The sequence below is a fragment of the Vanessa atalanta genome, chromosome 26 (genome assembly GCF_905147765.1).
Source record: "Vanessa atalanta chromosome 26, ilVanAtal1.2, whole genome shotgun sequence".
Taxonomy (NCBI): Eukaryota; Metazoa; Arthropoda; class Insecta; order Lepidoptera; family Nymphalidae; genus Vanessa; species Vanessa atalanta.
The window spans coordinates 5,799,337-5,812,677 of NC_061896.1; positions in this window are offsets into that span (position 1 = coordinate 5,799,337).

The window sequence follows — 13,341 nt, forward strand, 5'->3', positions numbered from 1 at the left end:
TTTAAATATCATTGTATTCGTTGCACTGGAATATTGCATTTCACAAAAAAATAATGCCAAACCTCTTTTTCCACTTTCAACCTAGTCTCATCCCATTCTCCCAGATCCATTCTTGAAAAAGCTCAAAAATATATAGTATTTTGAAATGAGAATTTTGTATTTGTAGCTCTAGAAAAATTGTAAGTGGGAATATATAGAATGAAATACGTTTATAAGCGGCTTGGATCAACAGTGGACTACCGAGCCAAGTTTGTTTAAAATAAAAACTATGGAAGAATTTGAGTGGATGTTTTGAGAATAAATATTTTTGTGAGCTTGGAAAATAACTTTTTTTAATGTAAAAATTACCAGAATATAAAACTAGCGACCTGACCTGAGAAACTATTAATAATATTTTTTTACATGATAATAATAGGCATTTCCAAGTTTCCTTCAAAACGCACTTCGTTTTTTCGGGGGATCAATTCATCGGAATATAGTGCCATTACTTTATTAAACTTCACGAATAATAGTAAAAAAATTAGATCATAAGATTCGGAGACTAACTCCTACATACAAACAAACAAATTTTACCTCTCTACAATGTTAGTATAGATTAGTAAGTATAAAAGAAAAATCTAATAACGCTTTATTGTCCCAGTCAGGAGGTTAAGTCCAGGACATTGGGATCAAAGGACTTCTAAGCTAATCACTAAGCTATCGAATCAATGATTCATATATAATAAACTCGTTACCTGTCCCGGCTTCCTTCGCGTACAAATAGGGTCTCTTTATAAATTTTAAATTGAAGAACAAGCATAAGACGAAAAATTCTTCCTTTTTTCTAGATAGGTAATTTGAAATGGTCGGCATTTCTCTACTATAACTAGCTTGTTTTATACATATAAGTCTTCCAATTGTATTACTCTCCCTTTGTTTATTGATGAAAACTTCATTAAAATCCGTTGCGTAGTTTAAAATATCTAAGCGTAAAGGCGTTGAGATATCATTGTGTTCGAAAATATCGAATGTTAATTTAAAAATTCGCCATTATTTTATGGAATTGGTTGGCGGACGAGCATATGGGCCACCTGATGGTAAATGGTCACCACCGCCTATAGACAAAGGCGCTGTAAGAAATATTAACCATTCTTTACATCACCTATGCGCCACCAACCTTGGGAACTAAGTTGTTATGTCCCTTGTGCCTGTGATTACACTGGCTCACTCACCCTTCTAACCGGAACACAAAATACAGTGTACTGTTATTTGGCGGTAGAATATCTGATGAGTGGGTGGTATCTACCCAGGCGTTCTTGCACAAAGCCCTACCACCAAGTGAAAACACTAAGTCAATTTCAATATTGTATTTGATAGATACAAAATACAATAAAACTGTAACTGTGCGTGGGCCTGTTTAATAACTGTATCTGATAATTAGATACTTACAATTATTAGATCTATTTCAATTATTGATCTTGGGAACTAAGATGTTATGTTCCATGTGTCTGTATACTGCTGGAGGACACTCTTCAAACCTTTAAGCCTCGGAAGCCGTTCCAAGGCATCAAGTGAACAATCTGTGTTTATAAAAAATCTTGTTCTAGGTGAAGAAAATATCACGAAGAAATCTGTATAATGTGCCGAATGCAAATGTCTATCAAGCCGCATTGATCAGCGCGGTGGAGTAAGCAAGCTCAAAAATTTCCTTCACCGCCGAGCACGAGATGAATTATAAATTTAAATCAAGCACATTAAAATTCAGTGGTGCCTGGGCTTGAACCCGAAATCATCGGGTATGATGCACGCGTTCTAACCACTGGGCCATCTCGACTCGGCTAAATCGTGTATCGTCCAACCCAAAGGTATGTTGCTCACGATCGCAGGTCACTCTTTTCATACGCTGGTCAATAGTTTCATGCACGATCATTACTTAATAGTTCATGATGTTCTTCGAGTGATTCATGATTCCTAAGACGCTCGTGCATCAAGCGATCATAGCTTTGGCGACATTTTCTCTGCTTATCAGTTTCATTTTTCGTAAAGTTTCAACACGTTTTCTATTATTTTGTAATCTCTTCTTTCGTTGAGCTGAGTTCTCTAACAAACGTTTCGATTTTCTTCATTTAGAAGCTGTTACGGCTGCATGAAGGTTACTTTTCTTCTTTCTGGGCATCCTAATATAAATTAAGAAATAAATAAAAATAAAGACCTGTTATTATGAAAATCATCAACGGTAATTTACTTGATTACTTCTGTTTTTTGATTTACTAATCGCTGTGTCCCAGGAGAAACATATAGCTCTTGAAACAACATTTATTCGTTATGATTTCTCATCAAACAAACGAATGCCATATTTTATTTTGAAATAAATGAATGTAACATTTTCTTTTTAAGCAAATGACAAAAGATAAAATGAAAGGTATACTTAATACTTAAACCTATTGAATCGCAAAACGCACGAACACACACGCATAAACACTCACGCACACATACGCCCACACACACACATTTACCGAAAACAGTTGAATAATGCTTCTTAATTTAAAAAATATATAATTAATGATTATAATTTCTGTTGCAGCTGCCATGAGGTTTACCAACATTTTATATTATAGTCTATCATTTGTACAATCACATGTTCTTACTGTGTTCCAATTCTTATAAAGATCGGTTTAAACGTTTTCGAGTTATAGCGGGACACACAGACAGACAGACAGACAGACAAAAATTTCAAATATTGAAGTAAAAAATTGATTGATTTTTGAAGTCAAAAAATTCGACAAACATTTTAGTGTACAGACAGACTTTACAGATTTATACAGTAGTATAGAGCATAGATGTCAAGTTTAAGCCGCTTTAGTACGAATACATTTATTATTTTTTTAATCATTACGACAAAATGTGACCATTTTGCGCAAACATGTACTTCGGCCGTTTTAGTACCGAGCCACAGAATTCTATAATACGAAATTAAAGCAAAGTCACTTTACGATTCACACGTAATTGTCATAACGACATGAATTTGCGTAATAAATGATATTTGTTATGATAATCAGTTATAAACAGCTGATATTAATGTGCGGCGTCATTTTAATGGTTACAATTAGTTATATAATTTGTACCACAATTTAGAAAAACGTACCCAATTTAAATATTCCCTATATGCTTAAAAAAAATCTCGTTAGATACTTCGTGTTTAAAAAATATGTTGACTTTTAACCTTTAAATGGTTGGATATCGTTTATGGTTTAATAGTTGACGTCCGCGACCTCGCTCGCGTTTTAGGGGTTGTTCGTCAGGCGTTGGGCAAAAAAAACCTAAGTTGCTTCAGACGAAATTACATCTAATTCGGTTCAGCGTTTTGGCCGTGAAAGATAGACATACGGAATTAATTTCGCATTAGTATCGATTAAAATTTAGAAAAAAAATTGATTCAGTAGAAAAACACTTGAACATGCGGTTAGATTAAATATGAGAATCTCGGTTTTTGAAGATTTAAAAGTAAGCATTACTGGCTAGCGGATATTTTACAGTACAGGACTGTAGAACAGATGTAGCTATTTTATAGCCACCTAGAACACCTATTAAAAAAACAGTGGTACTCACATCCTGATCGCTCGCCTATTCTTCCGTTGCCCTGTTTTCCCATTAAAAGCCTGCAATACACATCTTCTGCACGGCTCAGAGATACAACGGAATTTGAATTTGGAGTGAGGTATTTAATTTTATTTAAATATTTAAATTATATTAGGATATAAAAATATAATGACAGAGCGAGACAGAGAGAGAGAGAGAGAGAGAAAGAGAGAGAGAGATCTCAAGTTTGTTATCTTAAAAATTAATCAATTAGTTAAGTAATGATAATTGTTAATAAGTTATATTAAAATATAAATTTATATATTCAGTCCCGGGGGAGGACAAAGGCAATGTTATTTACCCCACGGGTAAAATGGAGGTGACGGTTTCTGTACTATAGGTAAAGTTTTATAAATTTTGCACGCATAAAGCCAGCTATTGTAACATAAATGAAATAAATTAAGATTACGAAAGAAGTATAATTATTAGTATTTTATTTATTCCAGAACCGAAGATTAGAGCGTTATTAATAATGCGATGCCGCATCTAGTACGGATTATGATTAACACTTTGTACATCTTTGTGCGAGTAAATGAACATTGTCCTATCTATTGCCTAGCGCCTCTAAATTTGTTGTGTAACTACCCACAATTTCGTTTTTTTTTTTACTTTATAAATATTTATTTTTGTTTCTTTTTATAAAACAATTGTTAATAAATTTATGTTCTCAGTGATATAATGTAATTCGTATACGAATAAAGATTCCTTAATAATAAAAAGTCCAAATTTATTTCTTACATTTCATTGATATATTTATGTTCACGATATACAATTGCATTTACAAGTGAAATTCATTTATTGTTCACATCTGTATATAAATCCCACTGATTCTAGACAGCATATCAAGCTAATTGATGTTTTTTTTATATTTTTCGTTCAAGCTGAAGACCGATTTCGTTTAATCGGTCAAAACGGGTTTCATTCATTCAACATTCAATCCACGAACGGTGTGCGGTTATTTAATGAGGTAAAAAGTCACGAGATCGATTCGTGTATCGAAAGAAAATAATTTTGAAATAAGAACGGAATTTTTCGTCTCGTAATAAGTGTTTTTTTTTTTTTTATTGGTTGAGCATTATTAACGACGTAGAAAAGAGTATTTATTACAAATTATTTTTTTTTGTGAAAGTATATAGTTCTAGTAAAACGATACATTCAAGAAAGCAAGTTTAATATAACATATATTTTGTTATTTTATTTTTGATATGTCGAAGATTTAAATGATGATTCCAAAGATCGCATAGTTCGATCTCATACCTTATAAGGTATATATATATTAGGTATTAAGGTTTTTTTTTAATGATTTGCTTTTAAATTCCTCAATACAGTATTTTATCTTTGTTGTTTATTAATTTCAATTAATATATAATTTAGTTTTATAAAATTGATTTCATATTTATATATACCTAGTTTGGTTCATATTTTTGAAGGTCAATGTTGTTTACACCATTAAATCACTTTGAATGTTAATGATGTAACTATTTAAATAAATTCATTAATATTTCTTATTGCCAATATATATGTGCGATGGCGACCACTTACCACCAGATGGTACTGCCAGTTCAAAAATATATTCTTTGTAATATAGTTCGATGTCGAAACGCTTCATAGTTTAACTCAAATACGATATAATACTAAATATCTTACTACCACGCGTATATCTTCGTTATAATTCCTTAATAATGCCTAATGAAGCTAACACAATTAAACAGGTGTAAGGGTTTCTCTGTAATTAATGTTCTCTGAAATCGTAAGTCAATTCATTACTTCAAGTGCCCTTGTATCAATTAAAATGGCTAATTTTCGTAATTTCGTATTGCATATCTATTTAATACAAAATGTCTACTTTTTTAAATGTAATAGGTAGGCGGACGCGCGGATTTGCCACCTGATGGTAAGTGATCACCACTACTAATAGACATTGACGCTGTAAGAAATATTAAACATTACTTGGGAGCTAAGATGTTATGTCATGTGCCTGTAGTTACACTGGCTCACTCACCTTTCGAACCGGAACACAACAATACTATGTATTGCTGTTTGGCGGTAGAATATCTGATGAGCACAACGCACTGCCTAAACTGATTGAAATTTAAATTCATTATAGAACGTAGGTGTACTTACCTAAGAAAGAATATACCCCTTTAATCCTCGTTAAAGGGGGATGGCAGTGTATGGAATTTCGTCATCACACATGTCAGAAATATAAAAATTGATGTTTAGGCTTATCGTTAATAAATAAAATACAGATTTTAAAGGTCTTTTCTAAATTCATCACCTAAGGGTGAAACTTTAGATGAAATAGTATAGAAAAAAAATTATCAAAATTTGTTGAATCTATGAAAATTTTATATTTTCCATGTCTAATACACGTTAAACGCGTGTAAGATCGCGGGGCACAGCTAGTATAGGAATTCATAAGAGCTGATATAAGTGTTTACATTACTCATATATTCGACAATCAGATATAGCAATTTATTGTTATGTAAACTCTCTGTGGAATACGTGGTCTTAACCCTTTGCTCTTGGCAGACGTAGTGTAAAGTTATCCTTAACGATTTGGTCGATATGGTTATGTGATCTGGGTGTTAACTTGGCTTTATTTATAACTCAGGAAAGGGATTTTGAAGTTCTACTTCTTTAGGCGTTGAGAACTCCTATTGATATATCGAATTCGTACTACGAAGAAGTATAACTTTTAACTCACATGCATTCTTTAATAGAAATTAAATATATATTTTTATATGGCAACTTTTTTCAAGACCTTCTGGGTAGGTACCTCCCACTCATCATATTACATTCTACCGTTAATTGTATTGATGAGTTCCGGTTCGAAAGTTGAGTAAGTCAAAGTATCTACATTTACAAGTCATAAAATCTTAGTTCTCAAGGTTCGGGGCACATTGGAGAAATGGTCATAGTACTACTAACCATCAGGAGACCTAGTTGCCTAAGAATATTATAAAAAAAATATATAACTAGTACTAGAATTAATATAATAGATACTTAGACCCTCGTTAAAGTATCTTATTTCACGTCGCCCGACTTTTAGCAGATAATTTTCCCAAAAGTCTAAGCGATATGCACTTTACACCGAAGAGGCCGTGCCTGAAATTACTCGCTCAAGTTTAGATAAATTCTTTGTAGTCTTTGCATGTTCTTCGCATACTGAACTATACTGCTGCTGCTCATAGTGATCGCGTAAACAATTTTGATCCTTGACATAAATAAAATAAACTTACGGATATTTGAAAATTAGGAAGTTCCACTACTGGGCTATGGTTTACTATGATTACATATGGATACATACTATTTTCCTTGCGGGGTATTCACTCTAAGGACCGCATGAATTATAAACACAATTTAAGCACATGAAAATTCAGTAATTGAACTTGTGATATTCTTACCACTGGTCCATTAGACACTCATTGCGATTATAGATCAGTAACAAAGATACTTGCACAAAATCTTAACACCAGCAAGCTTTTCGTACCAATTGTGCAGGACATATCTCAGTACATAAGTGTGATACATCTGATATTCCGAAGACATCTGATTTTAAATAAATAAATAAATATTGGACAACATCACATACATTACTCTGATCCCAATGTAAGTAGCTAAAGCACTTGTGTTATGGAAAATCAGAAATAACGACGCTACCACAAACACCCAAACCCATACAATATAGAAAACTAATGAACTTTTCTACATCGACTCGGGAATAGAACCCGGTACCTCGGAGTGGCGTACCCATGAAAACCGGTGTACACACTACTCGACCACGGAGGTCGTCCAATATTCGCGTCCAAGATGTGTTTCGATACAAGGAACACATGCCTAGTTCGGCGGCTTCCTTAGGATCGAGTGAGCTATTTGATCAAGTCTGACCTACGATTTGAATTAGGAATTCGTGATCAGCAGCCAATAACCCAGACTCCAGACCAATACAGTTAATTTAAAAATTATTACAAATGTTATGAAATCATATAGAAAATATATAAGCTTACTTATTTAATATGTTAATGATATAGTCGTCAAACTGTTTAAATATCGGTTTAATGTCCCACAGATGATTAATAGCGTTATTAATTATTATATATCCATTAATGCGTTTCATTTAAAACGATAAACAGCTTATAGTTCGATGGATTATATAAAAGTAGTAAAATAAACTTTTGGACTGTTAAAAATTTCACGAGACAGATATTTCTAATGATTGTTCACCTGACACGGCTTTAAGCAAGGCCGTATGGGTAGTTGACACGTTTTGTCGTACTGACCATTTTGATCTGAAATATCGCCTCTTTGGTTAAGAATTCCAAATTCAAATTTATAAATTCATTTAGCTGGTACATTTGAGTTTTGAAAACAGTCATTCATTTGTTTTTTCCTCATATTTTTTTTCTTTGGCGTCGCTTATTATCGCAAAATGGAAAACATGAAATATTGGTATATTTACGAGTACGAGTTCTACCGTGGCACCAGTGCTGCAGAAACAGCTCGAGGGATTAATGATGTGTACGGTGCTGTTGTCGCAAAAGAAAGCAGTTTCGTTTGAAGGTGAGTGAGCCAGTGTAACAACAGTTATGCCTGATAAGGAACATAACAAAAAATGTTTCTTCGTCAACTGTGATATAGATTTAGTATAAACTTGAAGTCTTATAATCAAAGATACATTTTTTTTAATATAAAAAGTCTGGAGATTTTTGTATTATTTGTGTCATTTCTAATTTCGTGATAAATCTTATTGGTTTTATTAATTATTATTTATTATGTAATGGTTATAAAATGTATTATAATTCTCAGTGGTAATCATTGATTATGTTTAATTTATATTTTTATTTATTTTCTTCCTGTAAATAGTAGAATATTTGCCAGGATAATTTTGAAATGTTTTTTTTTTTATGTTTTATCGTATCTACTGTTGGCTGTAATAAAAACTACTAGTATATCTATGAAAACTGGTGACTTACCATCATGTCATGAAAGTGTTACTGTGTGTAATATGATTAAAAAGTGATTTTCAACTTACGATTTGAAGATAAATTGGTCATATTAAGTTGGCTTATCATAAAACATCACAAGTTTATCTAAATATCATTACGTGGAATTAGAAGTGCTGATTTTCATGACCTGGTAACTACATATCCTTAATAGAAATTAAATATATATTATAAAATGGCAGCTTTGTTCAGACAGTCTGGGTAGGTACCACTCACTCCACATATTACGTACTAACGTCAATGGTATTGTTGAGTTCCGGTTCGAATGTTGAGTAAGTGTTAATACAGCTAAAATATATATCATAAAACATCACGAGAATGTTTTAGATAATAAAACGTGGCATTAGTAGTTGTTGATTTGATGTTGTCGATGTTGAGCATGTTCTGGTAAAATAACGAATCTATTGCTTGTTAAAATATATTTAATAAAGTTTATAGTAACTTTGTTTGAAATTTAGAGACTCTTTTTAGTGGTACTAAGATGGATGGTGGAGTTTCCGAATGGTGAACACGATATATTTGAATATGTAAATTAACAAACCGTGTACATATATTTTGCCATTGTTCTCTTGACGTTGCTTTACTGCTGTTTTGAGATACCACTAACAAAGTTTTGTTATAAAATTTATTTTCTTTTTATAAATACTGAGAATGAAACTGTTTTAGTGGTTTGTCAAAGAGTCATCGGTACGGCATGTGAATTCTACCAAGATAACAGTATTTTTAAATGTGTGAGAAACACCTATTGGAAAGCGATACCTCAGCTGATGGACGTCTGCAACATCGGGAGCATACAGGTGTATTGCCAGATACGTGGCTGGAGATCCCCAGAGATGACAGCTCTAAATTCAAAGTCACGCCAATTAAAGTTGATTTGATTTCAAGTTATTTTTTTTAGCTCGGAGTCAGGATGTTGTCATTGTTGATACTCCCTTAACTTAGATAGTATTTAAAGCCGATAATCCTGAACTCTTCCTCATTCGATTGTGATGAGAGGCAATAGATCAGCAAAGCAATGAGCAGTAAGTCATCGAGGCCGAAAAAACAGGAAAACTTAACACCTCATAAATATTATACAAGATTAAAACTGAGTTGAGACAAACTATTTATCACGTTTCAATAAAACATTTGCAATCCAATGAATGTATCTAGTAATTTTATAAGGAGTTATTAAAACATTTACGATAAGGATTATACATGTTCGTAAAATTTGCGTAATTTAAAGGTGATTTCGGCTAGAGCGATCGGGTATTGTTAAGAGACATTCAATAGTGGAGTCTTATGTATGGTTCAAGCATTACAGTGTTATCAAATCAAATGTATTTTATTAAAATAAACTCCACAATGAAGCGTTTATCAATCAGTGTATCTCATCACAACTCTAGTAAAAATACATTGTAGATACAGACAACACGTCTGCAGAGATACACTTTGTGTTTCATATTGGTGGGCAAAAACCGTACTTAAATACTATATTACAGTTGCTATGTATGTATATGTATATAACAGGTAATTGAGTTTTACAAGAAAAATGACAAGAAATGTTTAAATGACAAATACACAACACACACATTCACAAGTAAACGATACTTGCACACATACAAGCGACATTATTCTGATCACTAGTAATTTTTCTAATGTTTTGTTAATTGTACTTTGTTATGTATTTTTTTTTTAATAATTTTAAATGTCGAACACTGTAATTAGGTGGTACATTACTTAATCTACACATATAATAAAATTGGAGCGTCTGTTTGTAATATTAAAATAACCGCTTTTTACTAAATGTATATGTAGGTATAAATGTACACGGTAACATACATAAACATTTACAAAACAACATTTTTTATTAGTTTTTGTCGGTTTGATTGTCTGCCTGTCTGTTTGTTCCAGCTAATCTCAGGAACGGCTGGATCGATTTCGATGGGACTTTCACTGGCAGATAGCTGATGTAATATGGAGTGACTTTGGTTACAGCAATAATTGTTAAATTCAAACGCGCACGAAGTTGCGGGCACAGCTAGTCGATCTTTAATGTTTTCATTTCGTTTCTAAATATATTTTTACTTCAATGAAATTCTAATATTACAAGCATACTTGCATTATTCGTCTGACGTATTAACTGTTACGATCGTAACTTGTAACAATACGCAGCGAGTTCCCCCCTTAAGGACCGGCATTCTTCAGATTGTGCCTTTTTATTTCCTTACAAACATTTTTCGGTCTCATAAAATGAAATGAACCGATTATAAAATTAAGAAATATATTTATGTATGGTTCTACGTGTATTTTTTCCTGAGTTACGAGTCGAGAGTGTATTTTGCATATAAAATTGCTAACAAATCGTTGTACATGATATATCGCTGAGAGATTTTTTATACTTATTCTGATAAATTTATAGTCGTTAAGTGGTCGATTTGGTATTATTTATTAATTCTTGCCTCGAGCTACGACACTGTTTTGGTTAAAATCTCGTTTTATCTTAAACATTTTTTTTTAAACTAATAATAAAAATATTTGTGTTTATAATTCATCTCAGTGAAGGAAAACATCGTGAGGAAACCTGCATGTGTCTAATTTCAACGAAATTCTGCCACATGTGTATTCCAGCAACCTGCATTGGAGCGTGGTGGAATATGCCCAGGCGTGGGAAATTTACAGGCTGTTAATGTATATATATATATATATATATATATATATATATATATATATATATATATATATATATATATATATATATATATATAATGTAAATATTTGTGTATATAATTACATAGCTGCATATAATATAGGTATATAGGCGTAATGATTAACATTGAATAGGAAAATCTTTATTCAGAATGAAGCGGTTATTCCAGACAATTGACTAAATAATTAATCTACATCTAATATTATAAACGTGAAAGTAATTCTGTCTATCTTTCACGTCTAAGCCACTGTACCGAATTTGATGAAATTTGATATATAGCTGGAATTCCGAGGAAGGATAGGCTGCTTTTTATGGCTAGCACCTACCGACCTCTAAAACGCGATCGAAGCCAGGGGCATGTACTTGTACGCGCGTACGAAGTTCTTCTTCTTCGCCGTAATAAAAAATAGTTTTTAATAAAATTATAATAATCTATTTATTAATAATAAATAATTTCAATAATTTATATTTATATTTTATTTATCAGTATATCTTGAAAAACTAAATCTTTACTAATATCATAAATGCGAAAGTAATTCTGTCTGTTAGTTATAGCTGAAGTTGAATCACTGAACTGGTTTAGAGGAAATTTGGTATAAAGATCGTTTGAGTTCCATAGGCTTTGCATTCGAACCTTGAGGGGTTAAAATGGGGGTACTGCTTGTGTGCTTTAGGTAAAGTTTTATAAATTTCGTGCGGGCAAATACGCCGATACAAAATCATATAAAACGAATTTCATGACGTGTTAGATTCGATAGTAAATCTCGCTTAGAGAAGTCGATACTCGATAGTAATACATTTTATTTGTCGTATTTGTTGATTATGATTAGATTATATTTGTGATTTTCTTGTTTAAATATATTTATAAGCTTTCGCTGGCGGTTTTTCCGAACCGATACGATTTGGGAGCCTTCAAGAAAAGAGCGTACTTATTCCTTAAAGGCCGGCAACGCACCTGCAAACCCCTGGTGTTGCAGATGTCCATGGGCGGTGGTAGTCACTTTCCATCAGGTGAGCCTCCTGCTCGTTTGCCGCCTATAACATAAAAAAAAATAAACAAATAAAATAAGGAATTCCAGATTATTCACGTGAAGAGAATTAAATGAAAATATTTTTTATTATAATAGACATTTATAAGTATACGTTTGAGTTATGAAGGTAGCTTTCGTCTTGTATTGAGTGGGTCATTTATGGCCACTTGTGTCGTCAGACTTCATCTTGCTGACATTTCACTTTGTCTAATTTGGAGCCCGAGATAACAGTGCTTGTGTTATCTTCGAAATGCAAAATAAAAAAAAAGATGTATTATTGTAATTGATTACAAATGTGATCTGATGTCTAGATTTTGGAATAAAAATCTTCAAACATTTTAATAAGAGCTTGTGGTCGGGTAATATGGCGGTGACGATAAAAAAGGTCGCGGGATCTTTTTCTTTTACGGTATAGGTTGGCGGACGAGCATATGGGCTACCTAATGGTAAGTGGTCACCACCGCCAATGGGGCTGTAAAAAATATTAACCCTTACTTACAGCGCCAATACGCCACCAACCTTGGGAACTAAGACGTTATGTCCCTTGTGCCTGTAGTTACACTGGCTCACCCACCCTTCAAACCGGAACACAACAATAAAGAGAAATGCTGTTTGGCGGTAGACTATCTGAGTGGGTGGTACCCAGACGGGCTTGCACAAATCCCTACCACGAATTAAAGAGATCAGAAACCATTTTCAAATGCTTAATTTCTCTTTGTAAATTATCTCATATTTTATGTAAACTAGATTGTGGAATGCATGAGTTGGACAAAATTCTGCCACAAGTGTATCTACCAACTGTCATTAAAGCAGTGTGGTGTTATAAGCGCCGAACCTTTTAAACAGGAGAGGAACACGTAGTACACGGCGCATTAACGCGTTACTACTTTATAAACATTCCCGAAAAATGTCCAGTCTCTCGATTGGAAAACCATCCAATGTTCTATTCGGGCGTGTATTCCCGAACCAGTTGTAGTTTTAATGCCTCTGCATTAAG